Here is an 11,122-nt window from a genome sequence, read left to right as displayed (position 1 = left end):
GTCAGTTTACCCATTTTCGGACTTAGTTTGGACATATATTTTTTCACCCCCCAAGAGGGGGTGAAAGTCACCCCCAGTGCAAAAGCACACATCGGCACCATATCACTTTTTTTCTTTGACATGTGAGCTATACGTATGCCAAATTTCATGTCAATCCAAGCGGTTCTTTAAAATTCAGAGCAAAAACCGTGAAAGAATGGACTAAAAGTAATTCCAGCAAAAAAAAAGAGTCCCGAAATTGTCCATTTCAAAACATCTCGCCTGGACTAGTGTTTTTCGTCACCGCCAAAACATCAGTATCGAGTCGAACGAAATATATTTTAATGTTTCGAATATTAGTTAATAACAGCGGAACATTAATTTTGATAACCGCAATAGGTAATTATTTGATAGATGCCATTATTCCAGGCAGATATTAATGCCGTTACCGGATGCCATTCTAACTCTATTCAACATCCAACCATTATGATAAACAGTTAGACTGATTTAATATCATTGTTTCCTGAATTGTAGATAAGTTCCATTATTAAATTTATATTAGTTCTGAACTCGCCATCTCCTCATTTTGTAATAATCTAAACTGCTTCATGTATTATTTGGTTTAGTGTCACTATGTTTGGTTCTGCTTTCTGCTCTAATGGAAATTGTTTTGAGGGCAATTATCTAAAGTTTCTACCGAATCCGGTTCGGTTGTCATCAAAGTATCGTTAATGGTAAACTGGTACAGATAATGGTTTAGAGTTTAGAAGATGTAAATAAAAAACAAAATGCTTTTTATTTATAACACAAATGGTTTTAATATTTTTTGTTTATGTACTGCTTACCTTTATTACGGATATTAGTTATTTTAACTCATTATAATCGAATTTATATAGGCCAGGCAATGAAGCACGAAACCTACCAATTTACCAAAGTAAGGCTGTGGGCTCTAATAAATGCCGTAGGTTGCGGACAGCGTACGCCGTAAGTCGTGTCTGCATGGTTAATATAATAGTAGGGGAGAAATTATGCTAAATGTGCAGTCACTCGAGCGCTTTGGGGGCCTATTGGGTTGTGAAGAGTAGGTTCTAAATCCAAAAGAAGTTAAGTAAAGTTTTCTATTTAAGCGGGGACTTTCAATTTTTAATTTAATTTTCCATTTCCAACAATCGTTTTTTCCGATTATAGCGCCATTTATCCATAATTCGAAAACATGTTTCAAATAAAAGTTACTTATTTTTATGTACGGAATCCAAATATGCAATACAAAATGGGGGCTCCTATTTAATATTTTAAAGTAACCCCCCAGAGACCGCAGACGTTCGGATACAATTAGCGTCTCTTTGCAAAGACAATGACGTCGACTTTGCAAAGTAACAAGACACTTACTCAACACACAAACTACACATTACACCTGAGTTAGTGGTAAGTTATACAATTACGTGGCTAAAAGCTCTAGTTCTAAACCAAGGCCAAAATCAGAGAAAAAAAAAGTAACCCCCCACCCCACCTCCGTGGTTGGTCGTGTTTGGTGCCATTAGATAAATTTTTCAAATATATTGAATAAGTGTATTTTTCAGTTCTTCGATCTGATGTTCATTTCGCGAAATATCGCGGGATTCGTATTTAAAATTTTAAATTTACCCCCACCCCTCCACCGTGGGGAGTCGTCTTTGTTATCATTCGATAGATTTTTGACGAATATTGAGCTAGCATCTTTTAGTTTTTAGATCTATCGTTCATTTCGCGAAATATTCGCTTTTCTCTTGTGAAACTTTGTGACTCGCCCATTTCCTTACGCCCCGCAAAATCGTAAGATTTTTGAAATATACACTGTTTTACATGTACTTAACTTACCTTATCTTAATCTGACGATTTCGAGTTTTTCTAAGGATAGATTATTTTTTCGACTCCCTCTTAACGAACGCCCTTGTGTTTATAGCCAATATATGGTAGAGGTACATCTACAGGGTACCAGGTTTCTCTCCATATCGTCGCCTTAGTACTATAACTTGATAACTCCAAAATTGTCGTTTTTGGGATAACTACATAGTTCACAAGATGTATTTTATTTGCCTCCGTATTGTGTAAAAACTTAATAACTCGCTCCAAACGGGTTAAGTATTTATTTATGATTGACGAAAGTTGATAAAACTCAAATGCCCCTAATATTCAGCGCTAAAACTTAACAAGATAAGTTATAAAGTTATTGTTTAATCGAAATAATCGTGAATACGACATACACTGAATGCTACAACTAGGTAACTCTAGTTAGGTAACTCTAGTTATCTAGTTGTAGCATTCAGTGTATGTCGTATTCACGATTATTTCGATTAAACAATAACTTTATAACTTATCTTGTTAAGTTTTAGCACTGAATATTAGGGGCATTTGAGTTTTATCAACTTTCGTCCATCATAAATAAATACTTAACACGTTTGGAGCGAGTTATCAAGTTTTACACAATATGGAGGCAAATAAAATACATCTTGTGAATTATGTAGTTATCTCAAAAAGGTCAATTTTGGAGTTATCAAGTTATAGTACTAAGGCGACGATATGGGGAGAAACCTGGTACCCTGTAGATGTACCTCTACCATATATTGGCTCTAAACACAGCGGCGTTCGTTAAGGGGGAGTCGAAAAAAATCTATCCTTAGAAAAACTCGAAATCGTCAGATTAAGATAAGGTAAGTTAAGTACATGTAAAACAGTGTATATTTCAAAAATCTTACGATTTGGGCGGGGCGTAAGGAAATGGGTGTGTCACAAAGTTTCACAAGAAAAAAGCGAATATTTCGCGAAATGAACGATAGATCTAAAAACTAAAAGATGCCTGCTCAATATTTGTCAAAAATCTATCGAATGATAACAAAGACGACTCCCCACGGAGAGGGGTGGGGGTAAATTTAAAATTTTAATTACGAATCCCGCGATATTTCGCGAAATGAACATCAGATCGAAGAACTGAAAAATACACTTATTCAATATATTTGAAAAATATATCTAATGGCACCAAACACGACACCCCACGGAGGTGGGGTAGGGGGTTAGGTTAGTAATCTAGTTGTAACATGTGTTTTTCTGAAACCATTGAGCTTACCACGTAATTGCTATCTATTTATTCGGTTCATGTTAATGCAAAAATTCGAGAATTGTTAGCAAATCTGGCAACCCTCATAGCAGAGGGCTAATTTTCACCAAAATAATGCTTAAAACATTTTAAAATAATGCATAAAATTGTATTTTGTGCATAAGGAAAATGCATTTCCAAGTGCATAGTAAAATGAACAATTTGCAGATCGGAAAATATCGATAGGAATGAGTTAATTTTAGATACATGGTAGATTTTCGAGGTCGCTGATCACAAATATGACAACGACGATTTTTCTCGAGCTACCTGGTGGGCGTCATTTTCTGGAGTTTCAGGTTAATTTCATTCTACATAAGTCGACAGTTATTACTCGGGGATTGTCGACGTCACTGAACATGAATTTGGCAACGACGATTGTTCTCGATGTAATTTTATTCAAAATCAATCAAAGTGAGTTTTGAGGTTGCTGGGGATTTGGTAGCAATTGGACCTAGTACAATTTTTACATGCTAAATTTCAAATCAAGCCATGCTATCTATATCAATATGAGCTGCTGTAGTATTTTTACCAACTGCAAAAAAATAACACCTTTTGGACCAGAAACCTTTGTCGTCTTCACTGGATGATAGGAATTTTCTTTGAGGTCCCATCCCGTCTGTGCATTCATAATTCCTTCTCCGTTCAACCAATTGTGAACTTATAAATGCTTTTTCGAGATACTGTGTGAATACATCTACCGTTGGCAGAATTTTTCCAATCGACACCTTTTTAATTTTGGAAATATTCATGAAATTCCTACTATATCGATACGTATCAGCCAACTGACTATTTCAGCCTTCTAAAATACGCGGCAGAAATACGACCTGATACAGAGGGATAAAAAGAATGCTACAAACAGCAGATATTAAAACCCCTTCGAAAAATCAATGTAGGACAGAGTTAGAAGTACAGATATACGACGGACATGCAAGGCGGACAACATTAATAACTGTGTGAAAAACAGAAGAGTAGCATAAGCCGAATGACAACAAATGTAGTTGTAATATATAAGAAAATGATGGAGTAACAACTTACTGGAGAGGCACATTGAAAAACAGACAGCGTCAGGTCTACATAAAAACAAGAAGAGAATTTGTAAAACACTACATACTTCAAAAATCCACTAGGAAGAATTTCCTGTAGCTGGCTGTATACCATTAATTACAAGTAAAATTTAATAAAAAATTTTGGTCTTGGTAAAAGGTATATTATTTTAAAAAGCCCTATAGGGCTACAAACATCGAACAGAACGTTTTCTCTCTAAAAAGAGCATCATCAGTGTTGCCTAAAATAAGTATAACCATATTAATTATCAAAATGTTAAACTTAAAATGATGACCAAGGTAGAAGCAAAGTTTGGTTATACTTACAAGAACATGGTGAGCCAACCAAAAAATACGAAGGTCAAAGCCTTTCAAAAATGGACTAAAAGTCACATCAAAATGCTAACATAGCAAATTCCAAAGGATGGATATAATCCCTAAGGATATGGCCCTAGGATAACATATGACTCCCACACGTTGTAAGTGGGTCAAAGGTAACAAATTAGGTCATTATGTTAAAAGAGCTGACAGGCAACTAAGATGTGAGATATCAAAAGCGAATCTGTCTGATGTCAAGACAACAATTGTCAATGGAACTTGAAGTATCATGAAAAATTGGTTACACAGCTACTAAATTTATAGTTGTTTATAGTACAAGCAATAATAACAGCTAACATCAGTGTGTTGGAATTATAAAAATAAAGAGTTAGTGAGAATAGATTATCTAGATGTAAAATAGAAGGGGGGAATTTGAGTACCCACAATCATCAATGAAGTGTACGTAAATTGATGAAGAAAGGTAGGCAAAACAACATACAGATAATGTAATGTATGGTTTATGTTTTGAAATTAGATAATTTATATTTGTGAACCAACACAAATGATGGCTGAGAGACTGGCTGAAAAACTAGAGACAAAATAGGGGTCGTGATATCAAATGCTGAAAAAGTTGTAAATGCAAAATCTTATTTATAAATTAATAAAATATAGATGGGTTCATCAACACAAATTTACAAGACTGAAAAGGTTGTATTACAAGCTTAGTCCAAATTTCTTTATTATGTCCTTTTATGTTAAATAACATCTAGGGCAAAGAAAAATTAATATCTTGGATAAAAGTGTCTAAGCTACAACTAAAGTGGGGTCAGATGAAGATAAGTGTTGAGTAAGATTATTGAGTATATGAGAAAATTAAAAATTGTGTTTATTTGAGATAGATGAGTTTGTGGTATATAAAGTAAATTTGACATCACTATTGAGACTAATGAACATTATTGAGAGACTGGGGACTCCAGAGACCAGGCAACCAAACAAACCAAATGATGAATGAAAGGTTGGCTGAATGGAATAACTACTAGATGTGTGAAACTTGAAAGATATATTGTACAGTATTATTGGTTGATTTAGTTTAGAATGAAATAGTTCAATGATATGTCCAATCATAACTATTTCATTCTAAACTAAATCAACCAATAATACTGTACAATATATCTTTCAAGTTTCACACATCTAGTAGTTATTCCATTCAGCCAACCTTTCATTCATCATTTGGTTTGTTTGGTTGCCTGGTCTCTGGAGTCCCCAGTCTCTCAATAATGTTCATTAGTCTCAATAGTGATGTCAAATTTACTTTATATATCACAAACTCATCTATCTCAAATAAACACAATTTTTAATTTTCTCATATACTCAATAATCTTACTCAACACTTATCTTCATCTGACCCCACTTTAGTTGTAGCTTAGACACTTTTATCCAAGATATTAATTTTTCTTTGCCCTAGATGTTATTTAACATAAAAGGACATAATAAAGAAATTTGGACTAAGCTTGTAATACAACCTTTTCAGTCTTGTAAATTTGTGTTGATGAACCCATCTATATTTTATTAATTTATAAATAAGATTTTGCATTTACAACTTTTTCAGCATTTGATATCACGACCCCTATTTTGTCTCTAGTTTTTCAGCCAGTCTCTCAGCCATCATTTGTGTTGGTTCACAAATATAAATTATCTAATTTCAAAACATAAACCATACATTACATTATCTGTATGTTGTTTTGCCTACCTTTCTTCATCAATTTACGTACACTTCATTGATGATTGTGGGTACTCAAATTCCCCCCTTCTATTTTACATCTAGATAATCTATTCTCACTAACTCTTTATTTTTATAATTCCAACACACTGATGTTAGCTGTTATCATTGCTTGTACTATAAACAACTATAAATTTAGTAGCTGTGTAACCAATTTTTCATGATACTTCAAGTTCCATTGACAATTGTTGTCTTGACATCAGACAGATTCGCTTTTGATATCTCACATCTTAGTTGCCTGTCAGCTCTTGTAACATAATGACCTAATTTGTTACCTTTGACCCACTTACAACGTGTGGGAGTCATATGTTATCCTAGGGCCATATCCTTAGGGATTATATCCATCCTTTGGAATTTGCTATGTTAGCATTTTGATGTGACTTTTAGTCCATTTTTGAAAGGCTTTGACCTTCGTATTTTTTTGGTTGGCTCACCATGTTCTTGTAAGTATAACCAAACTTTGATTCTACCTTGGTCATCACTTTAAGTTCAACATTTTGATAATTAATATGGTTATACTTATTTTAGGCAACACTGATGATGCTCTTTTTAGAGCGAAAACGTTCTGTTCGATGTTTGTAGCCCTATAGGGCTTTTTAAAATAATATACCTTTTACCAAGACCAAAATTTTTTATTAAATTTTACTACATACTTCCTTTCAGCCAAGATATATTTAGCGCTACTGATTTTGCGCCCAGTTATTTAAGCTAGCTGTAGAAACTAACAGTAATGAGCCGCAGCCATCGATATTGTCTACTATTTTGTCAACAGTGTTGACTATCTTATTCATAGACTTCAATGTTGTTGAAACCACAGTAATTAACATCCAGTTAACAATGATTCCAGTTCTGATTACTAATATTTCTGTTTGATTTGCAGCGAGTAAGTACCAGTGACAGTGTTCCACAGAAAGTTTAGACTCAATGCAATCTTTTTTATAAGATTTTAAAATCATGTAAGGCTATGGCAGAATTAATTGAGTTGATTTGTTTAATTTTATTGTCATAATGAACCTGATAAGTAGTTAGAGACAAGTAGTAATGGTATTTACGGTAGTTACGGTATTGTAAATGGTTTGATTTTTTTTTATTTTCGATTGTAAGTTATCTTATTCACATTGATACATGCACAGAAATGCACAGATTGAACGTCATTTACATTGTTTTATTGTCACTAGCTATACGCTGTGAGCTCGTACGTAGAAGGGATATTCAATAAAATTCGAAACTGCTGAAATATTAAGCACATAGGTGGAAAATGTCGCCTGTCAAAATGTTCAATGTGTTTTAATAAATGTATTCATTTTTTTCGAATCATGAGAAATATAATAAGAATTTTTCACAGAAATACGCCAAAGTTACATAGGCCACACACATTACCATAATGTGTATCGGTTGCGTTCCGTCACAGTGAAGTTATTATAAATATTGACAATTTGAACTGTCAAAATTTTTATTTTATCATTTATTGTTTAAAAAATAATAAAATTGATAAGATAGCCTCGGTTGAGGAGAAAGTAATAATAAAAAAGAATGTGTGTGTACTTTGTACGCACGTAAGAAGTTATACTTCTATTATATGATTATATGATTATATGATTATAAACGAAATTAATATACTTTTTATTTATATTTTATTTAAATATTAAATTAATTTATACTTAATACTTCTCAAACATTTTTATTAAAACAGTGCCAAAAATTAAAATAATAAAAAAATAAAACACACACAAACACATTAAAAATGCCACAAATGATTTCTGAACATTAATTGTCGGAAAAATTTTTAACTAAATACGTATTTTCTGAAAATAAAATTATATAATAAATATACTTACAATCATAAAATGTATAAAAAAAAAATAAAAAAATAAAAGTTTCTATTGGGATTCGAACCAACTTACCACGCGGCTGGTATTTGCGTTGTATTGGGATTCACCCGCATTAAAACTGCACCACAGAGGCAGCTTGTCATTATGTGCGAAGATCGTCTAACTAAACAGATTAACCTTTTGACATTTTTAACTTATGTAAATCAAATTATTTTGATTTTGAATTGAAATGATTTAGAATTGAAAAAATACAACAAAACATAGGGTAAGAAGACAATATATTAGGTGAATATTGATATAAATTTTGATGGTAATCAAATTATGTAAAAAAAAGTATTACATACTACTTATGTATTTTGGTAGGTTCAAGGTAGGTATCGGAGCCCGTATAACGACTAATACATTTCGCAATCACTTGCGTCGTGCAAAGTGGCTATGTTCAAATATCATAACAAAATTTGATCAACTATTTATAAAACACTTACCAGTGAAAGATTCTTTAGCTTTGAATAAGCGAGATCTGCGGCACTCATACTAGGCACAGTTTGATGAGCTTTCACATTGGCATGCAACAATCATCTCTTCTATGTAAATAAGTCCAAAAATATAATATGAAAACTATTTAAAAAGGCAGTATAACCATTAACTAACTTTTTGTTTGTTGTTTCTCTTCCTACAATTTTTAAAACGCAACAAGCATACATTATAACCAAACACAGTCCCACAGCTGTGCCACAGCTGCCATATTGGATAATTTTTGTCATGTCATTTGAACATCCAATCAGAACAAAGTTATAATGCGCATGCGCCCGGTCGCTAGGTTTTCCCATATAAAATTTCACCGTCATTACGCCCGTAAAGAAGTATAACTTCAATAAAGGTGTTTTATTCAGTCAATAGTGTGCGAACAATAAGGTAAATAATAACGTGGGCCTAACTTTTACACACATGCCTACTGTGGCAAATGTAGGTATTTTTCAAAATGTTGGAATGTGTTTAAATCCTAGAACAATTTTAGCTTTTGTTTTTAATACAGATTTTAATCCCATACAAATAGCTTCTCATGATTTTTGTTGTAAAATGATTAGGGAAACAGGAATTTAACAGTTTAGAATTTTACATTGAGTTACCTATGGCCCGTTATACGATTCACAACCATGATTTTTTAACGTTATTTTTTGTATTTAGATTTAGTGCAATTCCATTATCTGTGCTGGCAACAACGCCGTGATTCACGAGCCATTGTGTCCAGTCTGAACACAGGTTTACATTGGGAAAAAAAAAGTGTACCAGTTTTTTTTGACGCGAAGTGTACATTCTAATACCACGTATGAGGATTTTTAGGCGAAAGAGTTAGAGGTTGATTCTGAGTATATTTTGCAAACTATACTGAATTATTCTAATCTCAAGTACAAGAAATAATGTTTCCTGGTACTTGGGATTAGAATCATTCGGTAGAGCCTGCGCAATATACTCAGAATCAACCTCTAACTCTTTCGCCCAAAAATCCTCATACGTGGTATTATAATGTAGGTAGCGCGCTGTTACTTAAATCTCGATCACCAAGAATATCGTAATATTTATTATAAGTATTTACTACACCGTTCTTTAAAATTCACGGTTCCTAATAATCTCCAGATATAACGTCACGTTCTCCGTGAATATCATAATATTTATATTCTATAAAATAAACACGACTTGCGAGCCAGTGAATGCGAAATCGACATCTAGTATCTGGTCACGTCATTGTTATTGAAGTTACTAAAGACCGGTCATTACCAGTGAGTTTTAAATCACCGTGAATAAATCACCATTAATGAAATCACGTATCATCACTAGTATAAAGTATACACGACTATAAAAAAAGTCCTTCACAAGTAGTTTTGCCCAAATGCAAGACCAAGACGAGACTTAGTCAGTCCTGGCCTTGGTCTTGCGCCAGTACACCTGGTCTTGGTCTTGGTCTTGGTATTGCGCTCCCGGTCTTGGTCTTGGTCTTGGTCTTGCAGCAAGTCTCGCAAGTTGCGCAGTTGCCTATTAGCCTATTGCATATCTTAGAACAACGTAACACAGAGGTACATTTTAAGCTTGAATATCATAGCCACAGTAAAGACTAGCCAAATTAATAAATACCTAAACAACTGACACCGGGTGGGGTTTGAACCAACGATCTAAGTGATACATGTCTATGTTCTAACTAACTAAAGTTAAAACTACCTCTCAAAACCGACAAAATTTCATTTGCATATCTCAACCGGTTTTAGAGCAATAAATAAATCGTCAGTTTGTAAGAAAAATTTCAACACCCCCTATTTGGGAAACAAAGCATTTATAAAGTAAACGTTTATGAAGCAAACTATCATTACTTTTTCGTGAAGAATTACCCATTAAAGTTTGCCATACTTAATTAAATACATCCTATATTGATGAAAAACGTGGCTGGTTAAAAAAGTACCTAGCATTTTTAATATAAAATATACGTGAATGAATAAAAAAACATAATGCTAAGAAAATATGAGGCTATAGTTGGGTTTTAATTTCAGTATGCTATTGCATGCTTGAATAATAAGTTAGCATAATGCTAGAATATTCCACAGAGTGAGAAAAACACAGTTTGATTGGTACACCCGGTATACAATGACAATAATTGACCTGTCTAGCAACAATATTATTACAGCAATATTGATAAAGAATAAGATTAAAAAATCACTTAAATCGTACAACTGATTTAGGAAAGTTGAGACATTAAAAATGATCCGTTTTTAAGGTGGTGCGTTAATTTCTTGGAGAAGTGTATATCGTTAAAATCATATTTCGGTATTTTGTTTACACGATATCCGGCATTATCTGTATACTTTTGTATCGTATCATTATCTTATGATACTTTTAAATAATAGCCGCGCTGTTTCGGCAAATTTTATTTAGCCAAATGACCTCATAGCACAGTCAGCATAAACAATACATAATAGTCTTACTATAATATTATGTATACCGATAAGATTTCTGGTGTTTGGATTCCTAAAAAACTAATAATGAA

This window comes from Diabrotica virgifera, chromosome 3, assembly GCF_917563875.1.
Source record: "Diabrotica virgifera virgifera chromosome 3, PGI_DIABVI_V3a".
Lineage (NCBI taxonomy): Eukaryota > Metazoa > Arthropoda > Insecta > Coleoptera > Chrysomelidae > Diabrotica > Diabrotica virgifera.
This window is presented reverse-complemented; position numbering follows the sequence as displayed.